Source organism: Podarcis filfolensis (genome assembly GCF_964270895.1).
Source record: "Podarcis filfolensis genome assembly, chromosome: 4".
Taxonomy (NCBI): Eukaryota; Metazoa; Chordata; class Lepidosauria; order Squamata; family Lacertidae; genus Podarcis; species Podarcis filfolensis.
This window is the reverse complement of record NC_139607.1, coordinates 33,698,073-33,718,699: the sequence shown is the minus strand read 5'-3', so window position 1 is coordinate 33,718,699 and position 20,627 is coordinate 33,698,073. Positions and strand designations below refer to the sequence as shown.

Here is a 20,627-nt window from a genome sequence, read left to right as displayed (position 1 = left end):
TGGCAAGTCTACCATTGAGCTGCAGCCCTTAAAATCTGCAAAGTTCTCCCCTCAGGCAAGGCCTGCCTGACCCCAACTTTACCATAGTTTTGGCATGGAGTTAAGACTTTCCTCTACTGCCAGGCACCTGAGGATATTTGAGGGATTGGCTGTTAATTCCCCACCTCAGAACTGGATGGTTTATAATTGTGTCAGTGGTGCTTTTTAGCAGTTTTATAGGTTGCCATAATCTGATATGTTAACCTGTTGACAGTATGATTGTGTCTCCATTTTTTTGGTATGTTTTAAATTTTTGTAGCTTGTACATATTGGTTGGTTTTGCTTGTGGTTGGTGACTAAGGACTGCATTCAGCCAAGGTATTACTCAGAACAGACCCATTGAATGCAGCGAAGTGTAGTTGCATCATTTCATTTGAGTGGATGTACTCCAAGTTGGAAGAGCATTGGCTGCAACTCTGAGAAATTTAATAAAGTAAAACCTACCTAGCCCTATACACTACCTAGCCCTACTCATGGGGGAAAGGGTGGCTGATTCTTAAATATTCTGCACAAGAAAACACCAAAAGGAATTCAAAACAGCAAATAATGAACTGGAATAGAATTCAGTGCCACAGTTTATGGCAAATGTTTCATCATTGCAGCTTTCCAGAATAAAGAGTTTCCCCACTCTCCTCTTCCCGCATGCTGTTCTGGAATTCTTCACACTCCCTGCCCCGCCAATGAGCAGGGTGCATGGGAGACAGCCCTGTCACATAACCAGAAGTCCTTGTGCAGGTGTCAGGCATCAGGGAATCCAATCCCCCCATGGTAGGCTGCCAGAAATAGATAAGACAAGGAAAGTTCTTACCAATGTCTTTTATTCAATATTCGCAGAGAGAAGCTTAGAAATGCAGCCTCTTGAAGTAATGGTGTTGCTCCGAGTAAATCTCCACTACCACCCCCTTCTCTCCACTTCCTCAATCATCAACAGCACCACCCACCTTACAGTGGCCACTTAAGGCCATTTGTCTCTGAGGCCTTTGCTCTCCTACTTTCAATGTTTGCCAGGTTCTGGGAGAAGGAGGGCCTGGAATGCTTTCTCATGAGAAGTGTCAGCCAGCTGCTCCGGCTCTGCCTCCTCCTCCTCTTTTCTCATTATTTCCCAACTTTGCCCTTCATCTGCCTCTGAGCTGTGAACTCCCGCAAACCACTGTTGTAAATCTATACTGTCTTCCTCTTCTTTGGAAGGTTCAGGCTGGGGAGGCGGTCTCCACCATTCCTCCTCTGTCCAGTCCCTGACAGCAGGGTTTCTATTGACAAGACTGGCGTCTCACCCATAGTACTCCTGGTATTTAACATACCGGGCATAGCATCTGTATCTGAGCCCTAACATTATTGGGTGATCTCCAATGTTAGTCATACTCAGAGCAGACTTATTGGACATCACCTTATCATGTTTGTGATTTGCTATTTCAGTGAGGCAAAAGCCAAAATATGCATAAGACTACAATGTTCATTGAAGATTTTCTTGCTTACCTATTATTTAAATTATTTTCTTTAAAAAATGAAACTTCTGAAAGATACAGCTATTTGCAAATAGCCATCAATATCTCTTGTACAAAGCCTCCATATCTTGCAAACTTGTCTGGGACCTACTGAGATAATTTGAATAGCTGTTGCTTTTTCAAGTTCATAATATTTTATAAAATCAAACAAACATTAATGAAATGGAAAAGACAAATAAGGTTCTTTTCTTTTTTAAATACATCAAAAGACATTGACCTAGAAATACATAAATACATGCATAGAGAGTAAAGTGTAGGCTAGCTTGAGCTTAACAATGTCATCCTCGTTTTTAAAAAATTGTTATTATGCAGTTTTCATTTTTACTCAAAACAGAAGAACATAAGAAAAGCCCTTCTGAATCAGAGCAGCCAGCCAGCTCAGTTGGTAGAGCCTGAGGTTCTTTAACGCACATTGGGTTAAAGATTCCTTCATTGCAGCGGGTTGGACTGGATGACCCTCTTGGTCCCTTCCAACTCTATAATTCTGTGATTCTATGCCTACAGGAAGCCCACAAACAGGACATGAAATCAATAAGCCTCTCCTGCGGTTACTCCCCAGAAGCTAGCTTTCAGTAGTATACAGTCTCTGAACGAAGATGTCTACTCCTCTTGCACAAGAAAGTTATTCTCTTCCTCTCTGAGACGTATCTCAGCATTGCCAAAGAAGAAGTGGTCTAAAGGAATTTTTTAAAAAAGAAAATATACAAGCATGCTGGTTTTTACCATTTCTTTCCCCCAATCCTCCAGAGTCTAGCATTTGGTTAGAGATGTCTTCAAGATCTTACAATCCCTTACAACATCTAATTGGGGGAGAAATCTATTCCAAGAAAATCACCCAGTGTCATTTTCCAGCACCCACACTTTCCACTTTAACTTGGGTTCAGAAGATACATGCTTAAGTCGGAGTTGTAAAGAAATGGTCCCGAAACACTGTGCATTTTTGGAAGATCATTGCAGACAGTGTGCATATTTGGGCTTTCTTGTGGCCTACGCTCTTAGATTCTTAGGACACTGAAGTGTCAGCTTTGCTGCTAACTCTGCTTTGCATATCTGCTCACACTTCACAAGTGGAAAGCCATGGCGCATCTGAAGCAAAACTCATTTGAAGAGCCACAAAAATATCTTCTGACGACCAGGCCTAATTAATGCCTCCACGGTGACCTCTACATCTAGCCCGTATCAAAAATATTACAGCCGAGTTTATTCAACATGAACTTGAGATCAGGCAAGACCTGGTACTAATGAATACTAATGAAGAGTAATTACTGGAACTCTGCCACTGAAACCCATGGCAGAAGCATATGATAATTGGATTAATACAAGCATTTGCAGAACTTTACACAACCCCCTCGAAGAAAGAAAAAAGAAAGAAAAAGAAAGTAGAAGAAGCAGGAAGAATTGCAACTCAAACAATAACCTTGTTGTATTTATTCCCATGATTCTAATCCACCTTTCGTTCTTCTCTTGTGGCCCAAAGAGTTCTACAAACACAGAGGCATTCAGTAATATAACATGGATGATTGGTGTTACTATTCTGGATCCCCACCCTCATATAAACATATATGAATGCTGTTTAACCTACACATAAAATAAGATGGAACGCAGAGAATTTGATGGACCATTATGGTATATCTACCTAGTGGGAAAGGGAGAAGTCAAGGTTAGGGCACCATCTCCTGCTCATGAAAACTCTGCCGGTACCCAGTGTTCAGAAAGGCCAGTGCCTTTCTAGAATAAAACAGCTGTGATGGCCAGTCACAGGAAAAACAACAAAGAATATTGTGGTGCCTTAAAGACTAGCATAAAGCTTATGTGGCAATAACTGTGTTGGTGAGGTAGCCCAAGACTCGCTATTGTTTTACATGATGAAAGAGTGAAGGATGCATCCCTTCCCTTTATCACTCAGATGTTTTTTTATTGACCAGATGTTCCACCACACCCAAGAGTCCTCATTCTGCATGCAATACCTGCATGGTAGAAGAGAGGGTTGCCCGTTCCATTTCTGCACCCTGTGCTGTGTAGCCTATCACCAGCCCAGGTATGGATGAAACAGATCTTATTGTTCAATTTTTATATATTTATACCTACACTGAGTACTTTATATAAAGGGTGTGCAGAAATGTTATGAATGAAAATAATATGATGACTTGCACGTGTGAAAGAACCATCATGGGTCAAGCACTATATGGGAAACTGCTGTATCATCACTTTAAAGGTAGAGGGACCCCTAACTATTAAGTCCATTCGTGGACGACTCTGGGGTTGCGACGCTCATCTCGCTTTGCTGGCCGAGGGAGCTGGCGTTTGTCTGCAGACAGCTTCCGGGTCATGTGGCCAACATGACTAAGCCGCTTCTGGCGAACCAGAGCAGCGCACGGAAACGCCGTTTACCTTCCCGCTGGAGCGGTACCTATTTATCTACTTGCACTTTGACGTGCTTTCAAACTGCTAGGTTGGCAGGAGCAGGGACCGAGCAACGGGAGCTCACCCCGTCGCAGGGATTCAAATCGCCAACCTTCTGATCGGCAAGCCCTAGGCTCTGTATCATCACTTTGCATAACCTTAAATCAATATTGTTCGACTGAAACAATTCACACAAGCAGCAGCAAATCATCAAGCAATAAGGCATCTAGTGATGTAAGTCAGTGAGGGGCCACAAAAATCTATCTTCCCTCACCCACCCACCCCTTCTTTTCATAGATCTTAAAAATGAAAAGAGGGTTATAGATCTATGACATCTGGCAGTGACTGGAAAAGAGTAGATTCAGGAACAGAACTTAGATTTGGGAGAAAGAAGATTACCTTGTAAAATAGGAAGGCAGCAGACTACTATAAAATTAGTAGCTTTCTGTTCTGAGTACAAGAAGTGGTTATTTTGTATTCACATGTAGCTCCCTTTCAGGCTTGTTTCAGATGGGACAAAAATCCATACCTTTGCAGCCATAGGGTGCATATTTCCCTTAGGCTTTCTGTCCAAACTTTTCTCCATCATATCTTGCACCTCTCTCTCCCAGAGCATAATGTCTCCCTGCCAGAGGAAATGGGCAAGATGCATTCTAGATAAGAGAGAGAAGTGCAAGGAGCCAAAAGCAGAAACCAAGCCCAGATCCTAAATCTCTTCCTCATCCCCTCCATTTGCCACATTCGGAAAAGCATGTTGCCATTCACTTCAGTTGATGCTATTCACACATTTCAAGGAAGTACAATATGGCATCACTCTTCCCTCTGTGCTGGGTGAGTGCCATCCTTTGAAATGAATGGAGTAATTTGCCCCTCAGTGACTCCCATTCTTTGACATGTGCTTGCAGTGGAGTCAGAATGACCCATGTTGTTGCCAGATGCAGAAAAGCACCCTTGATCCCAAGCCAGCTATCAACAGTTCTGTATGCTGGATTCTGCAAGCTGATTAGTATTCAAATAAAACTTAGTATGTCCCCTTAAGGTGACAGCTTTAAGATTATCTTTTGTTTGCATGTAAAAGCATGTCCTTTTCCCTCTTTTGCTGGATTGTCCTGGGCTGCCGCTTCTTCCCCAAACACGACTTGCTAGTGCTTCTTTCTCTTGCAAGCATTGACTGAGATCCCTCTGGCTGCAGTGTTTACAAAAAACAGGTGTTCATTTTTCTTCAGAGCAGAATTTTAATCAAGTGTTGCTCTTTCTTTCTTTCTTTTAGTCCAAAAGTAATTGAGCAATCAATTTAATTAAGGTGCCTGGGTCCAAACAGAGCTTATTTCTAGAAAGCCCCTTCAGCTTCTTTAATCAGTGACGGCAAAGCTAAAAGAAAAAGTCCAACGTTTCTCTCCATTACTCTTTATTCATTTACAAAGGACAAAGATCTCATATCACATAATAAAAAGAACCATTGAGTTCAAGGACTTCTGCAACTGGCACGCTGCGGCACAAAAGTTTTCAGAATCAAAAGTACTATCATTGACACAGAATAAATATTTCTCTAGATAGCGTTATCAATCAGGTCTTTCCCATAATCTGATATAAAGGAGTATCTCATAGCCACCAAACACAATAAGATTAATGAAATTGGAGATGGGGAACATATGGGGTCTTGCATCTAATCCATGTCTATTCAAGTCTCTGAGCTAAGCTACATCTGTTGATCAATATTCCGTCGTCGTAAACTCTGCCTGTTGCAACTGCCACAGAATTTATATCATTAGGGACTCCTGTGCCGGAGTTCTTTTGAAGAGACTCTCTAGAGACACAGAAAGTCAGTCCCCCTCCAAAAACAGTTCTGGAAACAAGAGAGCATACAGTTTAGTTACCTCTTCCCACACTTATTAACTTTAAATATGCTCCTATCGTTAAGGTGGTTGAAGAGCAGGAAAAGGATAGGTTCTTTCAACTCTTCCAAGGAAGATTTAAAGAAAACCCCAAGAGTGTGATTCCCAAAGATGTAATAACTGAGATCCCAGGTTGGGCTTGATACATTTTGCTGTATGATGGAAAGGACAAAATTGCCTCCCCTGCATTCTAAGTACATTAACCAAGAGGACTGCCAGCTGAATCTTACTTCAGTACTGATGAGAATAAGACAGTGACCTCCCACTGCACCTGAGAGAAACAGGACATATTGGGGGGGGAGGGAGCAGGATAGGCAATACAACACACACCCCTGTGCTCCAACATGCTGGGCATGGTTCCAGAAGGCAATACGTCATGCCCAGAAGATTATACAAACTGTTTACGAAAGGTCTACCAGTGAAATAACAGCAGCAAATAAATACAGTGGTACCTCTGGTTACGAACTTAATTCATTCCAGAGGTCCATTCTTAACCTGAAACCATTCTTAACCTGAGGTACCACTTTAGCTAATGAGGCCTCCCACCGCCACACAATTTCTGTTCTCATCCTGAGGTAAAGTTCTTAACCCGAAGTATTACTTCCGGGTTAGCAGAGTCTGTAACCCGAAGTGTTTGTAACCCAAGGTAGTTTGTAACCTGAGGTACCACTGTATTTGCAAAAAGAGAACTCCAGAAAAATATCCAAATGTAGTTTGGTTATGAGGGATTAAAAATAAGTCTTAAAATATCTTTTAAAAACCAATAGAGAAAGGGCCATACATATCTCCCATATCTCTATCACCTAATGTCATTTGGCAAGGGCACTCAGAGCAGGGTCTCAGACAAAGGTATTAAAAACCACATTGGTGTATGCAAGAAAGTGATATTTCAAGTAACCTGAGCCTCAAATTTAGATCTTTATACATGAAAACTGGCTCTTAAAATTGGGCTCAGAAACAGACTGGAAGACAGAACATCTAAGAATCTGCTCTGATGGTGTTTCCTGCTTGGCAGGGGGTTGGACTTGATGGCCCTTGTGGTCTCTTCCAACTCTATGATTCTATGGTGGAATTTTTTTATGGCTCTTGTAAGGAATCTCTAAGAAAATAACTTGTACAAAGAAATCCAGGGTAAATGGCAAACCTCCTAGATCTTTTCTCATAGCTAGGAACTTGGGTGTGTTATGTTCTCCATTTAAATGAAGCCTTTCATTTGCCATCCATGCTTCTGCAACATTTATTCCCTGTAGCAAAAGCAGTGGCTGAAGACATTCTCATTTAGTGGTAGCTGATGGAGAGATCATCCCTCAATTTTCCACCAGGTTATCATAATCTGCCATCATAAGATTACGATCTCATTTTTTAAAAGGAAAAGGAAAAAGGAAATTGATTTAGTGTCACTGCTTCATCCCACATTGGGTTTTGCTAGCTACCTTAAGTATGCTAAGGAAAGGTGAGATATAAACAAATACCTGTTAGGAAGATACTAAATGAGTGAGCAAAACCCAACTGCCAGACAACTTGATTCAAAATGTTCCTTTTCTTTTTAATTTCAACACCAAAGATACCTTCTATGCTCCCTTCTCTATGCTGTGCAACAGATATATGTTAGGAGTAAATAGCTCAAAATTAGACAAATCATTAAAAATATATATCACAACATGTGATTGTGAACGTCTGCAAAGCTTACATTGCAGAATGAACATCGTTCTGATGCTCTAAATTGGAAGAGTTGCCTGTTCTGGTAACAGAAAGACAGTAATAGATACTTTTAGGCAAACTGTACATCATGATGGAGATGCATTCTGGAACTGTGTTCCCTTGGATTCCCACTCCACAACACAACCAATTAGGGCCATGGAAAAGACAAGGAAAAGGCTATTGTAGGAAATCTTAATGTTCTGAGGTAGATATCCCTGTGTGGCAGTATTAATGAATCTCAACTGTTTCCAATTATGGGCCCTCCCTATGAAATATTTGCTTCCAGTCCAGGACAATAGCCTCAAGATTTTCATACACACAACCTCCCTTCCTGCTCCTTCTAGGCCACTGGCATTTAGTATCTTTCATCACACTCCCGTTGCCTCTTAAATCTGCCACAAAGGCCGCTTTATTGAGTGTGAGTGGCTGAAGGGATGCTTCAGCAATGGGAGGGTGTCAGCAAAGGTGATGGCATCAGTGGGTCCCTTCTCCTACCAAAGAAATAAAATATGCTGTGGGGTTTCAAGGGCCACTGATAAATTGGCCTTCAGAGGTGAGTTGTAACACAGAACATGCAAGCTGAAAATAGGTGAGGGATAAATAATGAAGATACAAATCTCAGGGGTGGATAGGTTCATATAGAGTAGAACGGTGCAAAGGACTGCCTATTTGGAGGTAGCATTCAAATACAACCTACTGGGTATGATGATTTCAGAGAAATTTATTTCTCTGAAATCTGACAGGAAACCCATGTTATCGGTGAGGTAAAATGATCTTTAAGGAAGTCTATGACTGTGCTCTAGCACTTCCCTGCAGAGAGTTCAGCTGGACTATTACCACATGGTAGCAAACATTCAAGGAAAGTAACCTGCAAACAGTTGTTTTGTTTATAGTTTCAGCAACTTTACTCATATGAACAAATTTGCTGACAAGGATCTAACTTTCTGCAGTCACTCAATAATGTTGATAGCAAATTGGTTGTATTGCTGTTTCCCCCTCCTCCTCTCTGTGTAACTAGAGAGCGTTTTTGTACAGTAAACTCTAGCTAGGACTTGTAATTTAAGAAAGAGGAATTAATTTGCCACCCTATATGACATGCCCTCTCAAGTACTACCAGTCCCAGAGTTCTTTAGTTCCTGCTGACATTTCCTTTGAGGAGACAGGAGAGAACCAACAAACTAGTCTTCTCTCATGATAGCAGGAGAGAAGGACTAGCACCATAGTAAATCAGAGACGTTGAAATTCCAGGGATAACAATAACCAAATGCTGGGAGGATTTACAGTTACATGTGAGTAAAGGAGCTGTGCCTCTGGTCTTCAGAGTGCATCGACCAGATCCTGCAGATCCTGCTCTTCTGTTTTTTCAGTGTAAATCCTTTGTGGGCAGTGTTTCAAAACAAATAATATATTATTATTATTATTTATTATTATTATTTATTATTATTATTATTATTATTCTCAGGGATGACTCACACCCCAGCCATCACCTATTTAATCTTCTACCCTCAGGCAGGAGATATAGAAGTATAATCAGCCGTACCAACAGGCTAAAAAATAGGTTTTATCTGTGGGCTGTTAGGAAAATAACATAGCGATATTGACTTGCGAGGTGGTGTGTTGTTCGATAAGAGATTGAGTGTTTGGGGGGGGAGGCTTGTTTAATTTCATTGTACACAGGTTTTATAATGACAATAAAGGTATTATTATTATTATTATTAAATGTATGCTATTTATTATTAAATTTGTTTCCATGAGATGTAGTGATGGCCTCCAACTTTAAAAGACGATTGGACAAATTCATGGAGGATAAAGGCTTTCAATGGCTATGTACCACCTCCACTGTCAAAGTCAGTATGCCTCTGGAGGCCTGCTGCTGGGTGAGTGCTGTTGCACCGAGGTCCTTCTTGAGGTTTCTCATAGGTACCTGGTTGACCGCTGTGAGAACAGGATGCTGGACTAGATGGATTTTTTGCCTGATCCACAAGGGTTTTTACTGGCTTCAAGCAGCAATGCCACTGTCCCTTCTAAATCTCACCATAAAGCTAGCAACCAGGGATGGGGGCAGAGGCAAACATCATTCATGGCCTTTGTAAAATGAGAGTTCAGTAGCAAGTAGTAACCTTACCTGCTAGCACTGGCAACTTAGAACGACCATGCTTCTCCTGACATCCTACTTTCCTCTCAGACTTCCTTTGTTGTCCCTTTTCATCTCATCCATGACAGATTTCCCCTGTGTCTGCAGGTCAGACATCTTGATTAACCCACAATTTCCTAAGTGTGCCTCCCCTTTGTCTCACATGTGGATGAACTCTACTGTAGATTGTCCTGAATTTGGGGATCTTGGAGGTTTTGGTGTGGATAAATGACTTGGCTCCTCCAGCACCTCACATTTATTCCACATGGTAGAAACTTTTAATAGTTTTTTCTTGCGGCAGTAACATGTGCTAGGCTGAATCAAAGGCAATGAAAAATCCATTATTTTACTTCATCTTGCCAAAAGACACTTTGCTATAATGGGAATCATTTCCCCCAATCAGCTGCCCGCATTCTCTGATAGAATTACAACTTCTCACTTTTTTCCCCCTTTTGTTGTATTTGTTAGTTACCTCATTATTCCTCTCATAATAAACCTAGATGGTTTCCTGAAATGGGATTTCAGAAGTATCGCTGGTCCACTTTTGCAAGTTTCGAGTCGCATTCCTGCTCTTTCAGTCCTTTTGGATTCTGTTTTGATTAATAAGTGCCCTGTCCTCGTTTAAACACATTAAAACACTCACCTCTTCTGATTAGCACAGCCTGCCATGCAAATCCTTTGTGTTGCACTTTCTAATGATTGATACTGCATTACAGTCAGACGCAAATGTATGCCTACTATTTTCTGTCGAGCTCATTTTGCCTTTGACGGTCAGCCTCCCGTACGCATTCAGTGTCAAGTGCTGGTGAGCGAAGGAGCCGCAGAGAAGTGCCTCCATTCCTCGCCTCGCCTCTTTTTAATCTGCTCGAAGGTGTTGCGGATTTGGCCCTTTTCAAGTTGGAGGCACAGCCACAGGTAATTATCTGCAGCTGGATTTGAAAACACTTGTCAGGCAAAAGAATCCTTTGCTTGGCGAGGCTGCCATTTTGACAACCGGGGAAGAGGCAGAACATTTGCTTTACATGCTGAAGGTCCCAGGCTCAATGCTTGACATCTCCCAAGTAGGACGGCGAAAGACCCCCCGTTTGAAACTCTGATGCCAATCAGCATAAATAGTGCTGAGCTTGGTGCACCGATGTTTTGACCCAGTCTTCATGTCTAGCTTCCCTAACCAGCAGAGCATAACTTATGCTTGGGACAAGAGGACATACAGCAGTTGTTGTAAAGTAGTGTCACCCACAGACAGGGGATATAACTCTAGGCCGATACGGTGATAAGTCCTTCACAATGCTCATGCCCTTTTTCCCCATATTCAGAAGAGGCTGCTTTGCAAATGTGGCCCCGCAACACCTTAGCAAGATGTGGAAATACCTTGGATATTTCGTAACCCCATGTAAAATAAAGTAGGGTGAAGCAGGATTGTTATTTGTGGTGCTGTGGCTTAAGTGATGAAGTTCTGAAGGTTCAAATTCTTAGTTAGCCATGAGGGTAACTGGGAGACTGGGAGAGTGACTAAGGTAAGGATGCTTCCAAACCACCCTCCCTGCTCTGCAAATAATATGCCTGTCTTCTTCGCCCCAAGATGACTATCTGCAATCTATGTGTGGTACAGATCCATGTGGATCTTGGTTCTTGTAAACAGTTCAACACTTTTCTCCCATTAAAATGCCTGGAGATGAACTGCTCTTTCATCTGGCATTTGATAGGCAAATGCACTTCCAAGTTCTCAGTTGGATGGAGATTTTTCAAGTTCAGCCCTAATTTATTTATCTTAAATCCGGCAATGTACTGTAATTTTACAATAAAAGCCTCCCAATCAAAGCTTACCTTATCCAGAGGTAATTAATACAAAGATTGTTGAATTAAAGATGTGAGTCTTGACACTTTGGCAGGGGGTAAGGGACATGGTCTCAAAGGCCCAAATTATGCCTGAAACAGACCAATTAACACCATGTATCTTCTTTTATGTTAACTTCAATTAAGGTTTCTTAAATTTTTTGAAGTTATTTTCTTCTTTACAGTCTCAGAATGTCAGAAATGTACATCAAAGAAAAACGCTTCAGTGCGAACACCATAGGTAACGCTCATTTGCACACAAATCTGCATATTGCAAAGGAGTTCAGAGCCCATTTTGCATGTATTATTGCAAGATGTGAGTCGACGAATTAAAGGACTTAAAGATAACAACCATACAAAGGAAAGAGTGCACCTACTTGTGTTTACAGAATGAACTTTGAAAAAAGGAAAGTAGTCATTATCTCTACACAGGAATATACATGGAAATTATATTAAAATGGCATTTTGGACACCTGTGTGGTTTAAACACTTTTGAGAAATTTGTAAAGTTCATTTAAAGGGAACTTCCATCTATACTGCAGACTTAAACTGGGTTAATAGCCTTCCTCTCTCAAGAGGAGAGCTCCCCTGTGAGCGACAGATGAAACTACAATTCCCAGGATGCATTGGGGGAAATTATGACAAACTGCTTTTTAAAAAACCTATATAAATTAGTAGTGTAGGTATGCTTTCTGAGATCATCAGTCACTGCTCTTAAGAGAATCGTCTTTGGTCCAACGAGAATTTTATCCATACACAACGCTTTTAAAACAAAATTGATGCTCAATGACTCCTGTTAACAATGAAGGTCAACAACAGGAGTGTCACATATCATCATTCAATAAAGGAAAGCAGGACTTGGCAAGTTTATACTAACTTTTACACCTATATTGCTACTGCTTCCTATTAGCCAGCTCACAAAAATTACTAATCACGCAATTCAGCCAGCTTGCCAAAAAGGGAAAAAGCTAAATCAGCTAAAATTGCAAGAGCTCGGCTTCTATCTGTTGAAGCTCATTTTTTGAGATGTCAATCTTTTTCTGCAAGACCAACTGTGATAAACCTGATCTTTGATCAACAGTTCTTAAAACACTGGATCTTGGCCAGAATCCATCTGTTGCTCAGCCCAGGCTCCGATTCATACTGCCATGAAACTTCTGAAGTTTCCAATGGAAAGGTGTTAAGCTCATAAGCATTACCATCTAAATCTTCCTATCTTTCCAGCTGAGCTAAGCAAAAGGTTAAATGCTCCCCATGGAGCTTACCCTTCCAAAAAAAACGACACCATTCAGGAATCACTGTTTCCATGTATTAGGACAATCCAATCCGTTTCAGAGGGAGAGGGTGAAATTCCGAACCGGAACAAAGGGAATGCGCCAGATCCTTTAGATCTGGATCAGGAAAACGTTACAGCCCATATTCAAATGTCCATAGGTTACAATAATCTTTGGAGGCTCTGCTTTTGGTCCCATGTACAAAAGAGGTATGGTTGGGAGTGGGGACGGACTCAAAAAGGGCTTTCTCTGCAGCTATAGAATTTCTCCTGGCTATAGAATTTCATAGTAGTAGTAAATTTCATAGTTTAACTCCATATGTTAACTACCTTTTGTCTTGAACCTCCTGCTCATGTAGCCCTCTCCTTTGCAAGTTCTCACAAGGGGAACAATACAGATGTATTATAAGGAGTGTTCTGGTGAATATCTGCATATGAGCACTGATTGCACAGCATGACTTGAACCCTTCTCTCCTGGGGAGCTCATGCCACCTTTCTTGCCTTCTACTGCTAGATTATGGTGATACCTGGGCATTATAATAGTTGTATGGTCCCAGTTGTTTGCCTTGGCTTTTTAGAGCTGCCTGCACACACTGGAGCCCAGGAGTTTGTGTCTTTATTGTTCTCTTTCCGATTGCCCTAGTAGTGCATTGTATGTAGAGGGTACATGAGGGTGGATGATATCAGGTGTTGATTGGCCATTGGTGTACATTGATTGATGCCTCATTTTCATGGCTTATCTGAAGGTACTGTGCAAAACGGTGATCAGGGATTAGCACTGGATGGGCTTAAATCAGACAGTGTTGCTACACGGATACTTGTTTATGCTGTCGTCTGTTCGGCTTAGCAGTTAGCTCAGGATAAGATTGCACCATAGCTAGTGTCAGTGTAGCATCGCTGCAGTGACCATCAGCTTGGGGAACAATAACATTGCCCTGCCATCTAATAATTCTGTCAGATTCTTAATCAGCGGGGAAGGGTTGTTGCCTTTTTATTATTGTACAATACCTAGTGTTATAGTTAACTGCTTGAGAGTATCATAACCAACCATTGTTTTCAGTGTAGTAGAATCTGTGAGTAGTGGATGGGGAAGAAATTTGATTCAGGTCTTATTTGAAACCGAATCCATCAAATTTATCTTTCCAAAACAATATACAAACCAAAACACAGCTAACATTTAAAATTTGCACTTAACCTGAATTTTGTTATGCACTTCACCAACCAATGTTTGCAAACATGCATATATTTGGGGGGAGCGTGCATAAAAATGAATATACTTGTGAAAATAACACACTAACATGCATTATATTAAAGAAAATTGCTTGCAAAACTGTGTACATTGGTCAAAACTGCATATTAGGAGAAATTTGCACAAAGGTACTGATGAATTTTTGTGATTATTTTTTTTTAACCCGCAAATTGTAAAATGTGGGGAACTGAAAAATGATTGGAAAAAATGAGAAACTGAGAGACTGGAAATCAACAGATCCTTCCTAATCCTAACCCCTGCTTTTTGTAGTTATTTTTGAACAACTCGCTTGCCCATAAGATCTGAGGATCATCCAAAACTTTTAGATAACTGGAAGCTCATTTTAAAAAGGAGTGTTGTTTACATATGATTACAGACTGACAAGGAAATACCTTTGAGACTCATACCAAATTCAAGACGATCAGGACACCAAGACAGCTAAAGATCAGGTAAGTGGAAACATACTAAACACCATTTGTTTTGCACATCGGTGTTCATATAAAGCTAATAGAATTAAACAATCATTTCCTTGTCAGGTGCTTCCTTCAGCTGAAATTTTGAATTTTGACCTGAGGAATAGTTGCAGGCGCAGACCTTCAGTGCAATGTTTGTCATTAATACACACCTTTTCTTCGGATGGGGTTTATGGGCCTGTCAACATCAGCAACCTAGTGTGTGTGTATGTGTGTGTGCATCACATGTGCTCACCTCTGAGATCTGCAAGTTTCATTCTTAACTCACTGAGAAAATGGGACATGACACTCAGCACTATGGGACATTCAATCATTTCTGACCCACTTGCACACTTGGCTTGTCAAGGCCAGGCGGATGAGGGATCAGCCAGTTTTTAACATTATTGCACACTGTGCTGGGAGTAAGAGAGGGTTTATTATGTCTTTACTTTAAGGAGAGGGAAATGTGGCTGTAAAACAGGAAAGAGTGGGGGAAAGCTCAAGCAGATTAAATGGTTATTAATGAATATATGAGGAGGTGAGGAAAGCCTTGTGGACTAATTGCCCGTCTCATCAAGCACCCTGTTTTCATCAGCCCAGGGCTTCAGGGAGGCCCACAAGCATAGAATCATAGAATCATAGAATCATAGAGTTGGAAGAGACCACAAGGGCCATCGAGTCCAACCCCCTGCCAAGCAGGAAACACCATCAGAGCACTCCTGACATATGGTTGTCAAGCCTCTGCTTAAAGACCTCCAAAGAAGGAGACTCCACCACACTCCTTGGCAGCAAATTCCACTGTCAAACAGCTCTTACTGTCAGGAAGTTCTTCCTAATGTTTAGGTGGAATCTTCTTTCTTGTAGTTTGGATCCATTGCTCCGTGTCCGCTTCTCTGGAGCAGCAGAAAACAACCTTTCTCCCTCCTCTATGTGACATCCTTTTATATATTTGAACATGGCTATCATATCACCCCTTAACCTCCTCTTCTCCAGGCTAAACATGCCCAGCTCCCTTAGCCGTTCCTCATAAGGCATCGTTTCCAGGCCTTTGACCATTTTGGTTGCCCTCCTCTGGACACGTTCCAGTTTGTCAGTGTCCTTCTTGAACTGTGGTGCCCAGAACTGGACACAGTACTCCAGGTGAGGTCTGACCAGAGCAGAATACAGTGGCACTATTACTTCCCTTGATCTAGATGCTATACTCCTATTGATGCAGCCCAGAATTGCATTGGCTTTTTTAGCTGCCGCGTCACACTGTTGGCTCATGTCAAGTTTGTGGTCAACCAAGACTCCTAGATCCTTTTCACATGTACTGCTCTCAAGCCAGGTGTCACCCATCTTGTATTTGTGCCTCTCATTTTTTTTGCCCAAGTGCAATACTTTACATTTCTCCCTGTTAAAATTCATCTTGTTTGTTTTGGCCCAGTTCTCTAATCTGTCAAGGTCGTTTTGAAGTGTGATCCTGTCCTCTGGGGTGTTAGCCACCCCTCCCAGTTTGGTGTCATCTGCAAATTTGATCAGGATGCCCTTGAGTCCATCATCCAAGTCGTTGATAAAGATGTTGAATAAGACCGGGCCCAAGACAGAACCCTGTGGCACCCCACTAGTCACTCTTCTCCAGGATGAAGAGGAACCATTGATGAGCACCCTTTGGGTTCGGTCAGTCAGCCAGTTACAAATCCACTGAGTGGTAGCATAGTCAAGACCGCATTTTACCAGCTTCTTTACAAGAATATCATGGGGCACCTTGTCAAATGCCTTGCTGAAATCAAGATAGGCTACATCCACTGCGTTCCCTTCATCTACCAGGCTTGTAATTCTGTCAAAAAACGAGATCAGGTTAGTCTGACATGACTTATTTTTCAGAAATCCATGCTGACTATTGGTGATCACAGCATTCCTTTCTAGGTGCTCACAGACTGTTTGCTTAATGATCTGCTCCAGAATCTTCCCTGGTATTGATGTCAGACTGACTGGGCGGTAATTATTTGGGTCTTCTCTTTTCCCCTTTTTGAAAATAGGGACAACATTTGCCCTCCTCCAGTCTGCCGGGACTTCGCCTGTTCTCCAGGAATTCTCAAAGATGACTGCCAGTGGTTCTGAAATCACATCTGCCAGTTCTTTTAATACTCTTGGATGCAGTTCATCTGGCCCTGGAGACTTGAATACATCTAGACTAGCCAAGTATTCTTGTACTATCTTCTTAGTTATTCTGGGCTGTGTTTCCTCTGCTGAATCATTTGCTCCAAATTCTTCAGGCAGGGCACAAAGGCAAGAGTCCTCCCCCATCATTTGCCCCCCAGCAAAAAGGCATTCAGAGTCACAAAATTCAAGCTTTAAAAAGAAGGTTAGACAAATTCATGGAGGATAAGGCTACCAATGGCTACTAGACATAATGGCTATGTTCTGCTTCCACTGTTGGAGGCAATAGGCTTCTGAATACCCATTGTTGGGCATTCTCAGGTGGGATGAGTGCTCTTGCTTTTGTGGGCTTCACATAAGAATCTGGTTGGCCACTTTGAGAATAGGATACTGAGCCAGGTGTGTCTTTGGCCAGCCTTGTTCTTCTTTTATTCCTATAATGGCCTCTGAACTTGGAAGCTGCATTTCGCTCTCATGGCTAATCGCCGTTTATCCACCTCTGCTCCATGAATAAGGCCATCTAAGCCAGTGGACATGACCATATATATTATGAGTTAGTTAACTGCTGGCTTGATTAAGTACTGCCTTTTCCCTTGCCAGAATCTATTAGCCCTCATCTTCGTGGGATGACCTTGAGAAGAAGTCAAAGTCTGGCTTTACCACTTATTCCATTTTATTCATAAATACAGAATCAGGTCCCTTCCCCCTTAAAACTTAAGGAGCCTCAGATGCTTCACCTTTTCTTTGTACAGATAGTGTCTAAGCCACTGGATGATTTGGGCTCCCCTTTTCTGTACCCTTCCATAAATAAAACACCTTGTTTAAGATGCCGCAAACTGGATTATACACAGTATTCCAAATATAGCCACCCCATAGATTTATATAAAGGCATTTTCACACTAGACATTTTAGTTACAGTCCCTTTACCAGTAATGGTAAATAGAAGAATGTGACCTTTTCAGTATTGCCATATCCTGATTTAATGTTTTCATTGATTTCCCCAGTGCAATTATTTACACAGAATCTCATTTGCCATATTGCCAATCTCCCTGCCAGACATTCAAACAGCAGCCACTGTTTAGCATGCCTAAGGGGAGGAGCTATAGTTTAGTTTTAGGGAGTTGTAGAAGGGACTGTAGCACTTAAATAATAGTATTCAGTGGCCTGCTTTACATGTAATGCTAAACTATGGTTTATTAAACCATGGCCTAGCAGCATATGCAAACCCACCCAGCGGCTTAACTAAGCTTTCTTAATTATGGTTTATGATTGCTAGCTAACCAAAGTCTGAAGCTGGTCCATAAACCTTAGTTCATGTTAACCACAACTTAGTGTTACACGTGTACCTGGACCTCCTCCTTAACTTTGTTTACGGATCCAGCATTGACCCCAAGGTTATAGAGTGAAGGGTGGCAAAAAGTTCAAACTGCTCTCATGGCTCGGCTGCTCTCACTGGTGCCTTTTAACTATTCTGTGATGTAATAAACCAAGGTTTCCGTGATTAGCCATGGTTTATATGCAAATCCAGCCAGTGTTGTCTATTCAGAACCGTACCATCACAGGCACTTACAATTTATAGGATTTTTCATGAGCTTCCCTGATATGCATCATAATCTTCAACTCTTCCCTGATTCAGAGTAAACTAGTTAAGTGTAGATGATGGTGATGATTTATTAAAGCTTCTGGATGTGCAGTTAACCAATTTTTCAATAAAAATTCAGATAAAGAAACCTAGAAACCCAATCACACGCAAGCATGCTTACATCCAGAAGCTTTTCTTCCTGCATTTCCACTTGTGTGCTACAACACAAGTGGAACTCAGGAGGCTCATGTGTAGATGTGCTCTTGGCAAATCCTTAGCATAGAATAAAGACATAGCAACCTCAGGTCTTGAGATGTTTCAAAGTTAAAAGAGGTCCTGGTGTTATGCTCCTGTTCTTGCATCATTTCACCTGCCCATTCTGCTCTGTATTCTGTGATAAGGGGAGACCAGAGTGGATGGCATTTTTAAGGCAATAGCACCTCTCAGCTGATTCAGTGCTTTCATGTGGACTTTGAGTGAACCAAGTCCATGCTTTCCTGGGGAAGTCAAAGCCCTCTCTCTGTGTGTGGTGCGTATTTCACAGAAATGTAAACCTAAGACCTCTTTTAAACTTTGTCTTAGCTTTCCAGATTGTCAAGATTTAAGGTGCACAGTGCTGCAAGATATAAGGCACTGTAAAACCTTGCAAGTAAATTTTCAACACCTGGCTGCTGATCCCTATTATGTTACCTTTACAAGCTATTTCCTCCCTGTAGACAAATGCCTCTTTTTTCCAGCATGAAGGACTGATTTGATTTTAGCCACTTGAACAGCCAAAGGCTTAGTCACTGGAAGCAGCCTGGATGCTTTAAGAATACAGAAAGTCTCCCTCCTTGTGCAATGCAAAGTCTGGGTGCAATGCAAGATTTTTTCCACCTCCCTGAAGAAACTGTTTTCGGTTCAGAGACAAACCAGAGAACACTGCAATCTGCAATCACTGCCAGCATTAATAATTTTCCACCTCACAACTAGAATTAGTGAGATGGAACTAAAACAGGATGAATGTAGAGACCACTTTCAGAAGGCAACTGGGGATACTTCTAAATGATTGTTGTGTGTGTGTCAGTTAAGACCACCCACGTTGCAAATTATATATATTTAATCCTGCAAGCTCAGCTCAGAGTGTTCTACTGTATTCAACTTCATCAACAGAAGTTGCATTGAACCTTACGGTAAAGTAAGATTATGATAATTTTGCAAAACAGGTATGTTCTTTTTTCCGCCTTCCCCTGCTCATTCAAGTTTACAGCCTTTTCATGCAGGGACTGAATTATGGTGTGTTTGATGCTTTGCACCGCTAACATTATGATCTTGGGAATCATTTTATCAATGGGAAACTAGCAAAACAAGTACTGAAATTGTACTCTGAGGAATCTGATTTCTATGTAGCATAACACTACATGAGTATAGCATCTTATCAGTAAATACTAGTAAAAATAAGAAGCCCACAATATGTGAAAAATGGCATATGAACAGGAAACATTGTGTCTCGAGCTACAGTAAACTCATCAGAGAAGGATAGTGGAAGGATCTTGTTCAAAAATATGGTTAACTCCTGTAAATGCTTAAAATATACATTTTAATAAATTCCATTTTTCACACATTGCAGACTTATTCTTTTCTGACCTTTCACATGACATGCAAAGAACAGGTGGCTTTTTTGTGAGATAGAGAGAGAGAGAAATAGATTTTCTATACAACCATTTGCTTTAATACTCCTGCACAAAATTTATGGTTTCAATCTTTTAATGTATCCCAGGGAACCTCAGCCCATTTGCAAAGGAAACACAAATGTTAATTGTAAAAGTAAGTCAGAAGTGTTTAATGAATATGTGAACTAGTATTGGATTATGGGGAACTTCAGGCAGAAAAGGAAGTTCACAGGCTAAGTTTTATTTTGCCAATACTTTGAGATTCATCAGAAATATCAAAACTCATGCCTTTAAAATATTGTTAAAAATTCCAAATGAGACAAATACAGACATCCATTATCTAAGGAGTTATTTAAAATCCAAAAGAATGTGCTTTTGTGATATTGTTATCCTTTCTTTTTGTAGGATAGAAACATTTGAATTAGGATACCAGTTAAAGACAACAGACCAAATTCTGCATAGAGGGGGCTTGAACTCCATTGACTAATTATGTTTTGGGTTTCAGCCCTTATATTTAGCATTATCGCATCTGCACAAAATGAGCATATATTGTTAGATCAAGAAGAAGGCGTTTAGCGTTATGATTTATGAATCTTGATCTATGAAGCTGTGTCTATCAGACTGACATAATGCAGAGCCACTTACTTATTCTTTGCACTCACACTGTATTCTTTAGCTATAATTAATTTAGAGTTAATTTGTGTTTTCTTTTTGTTTGTTCACTTGTGCACTGAGAAGAAATGCATTTTAAACAGCTGTTGCCC

At 41.1% G+C, this 20,627-nt stretch overlaps 2 long non-coding RNA genes across 5 annotated transcripts; one reads left to right on the top strand and one right to left on the bottom strand.

The window, feature by feature from the left end:
- Positions 1-6,901: 6,901 nt before the first annotated feature.
- Positions 6,902-7,525, bottom strand: LOC310761381. Its single transcript, XR_014547450.1, has 2 exons — positions 7,315-7,525; positions 6,902-7,196 (listed from the first exon to the last, which is right to left on the bottom strand). It is a non-coding gene; the product is annotated as an uncharacterized lncRNA (long non-coding RNA).
- A 161-nt stretch (positions 7,526-7,686) lies between these two features.
- Positions 7,687-19,978, top strand: LOC310761294. 4 transcript variants are annotated; one of them, XR_014547342.1, is made up of 5 exons: positions 7,687-7,748; positions 9,305-9,420; positions 10,430-10,592; positions 14,412-14,484; positions 18,949-19,978. It is a non-coding gene; the product is annotated as an uncharacterized lncRNA (long non-coding RNA). The 4 variants fall into 4 exon arrangements; XR_014547343.1 differs by having other exon boundaries at positions 9,299-9,420; XR_014547345.1 differs by lacking the exon at positions 18,949-19,978 and adding an exon at positions 14,572-15,021.
- The last annotated feature ends 649 nt before the right edge of the window (positions 19,979-20,627 follow it).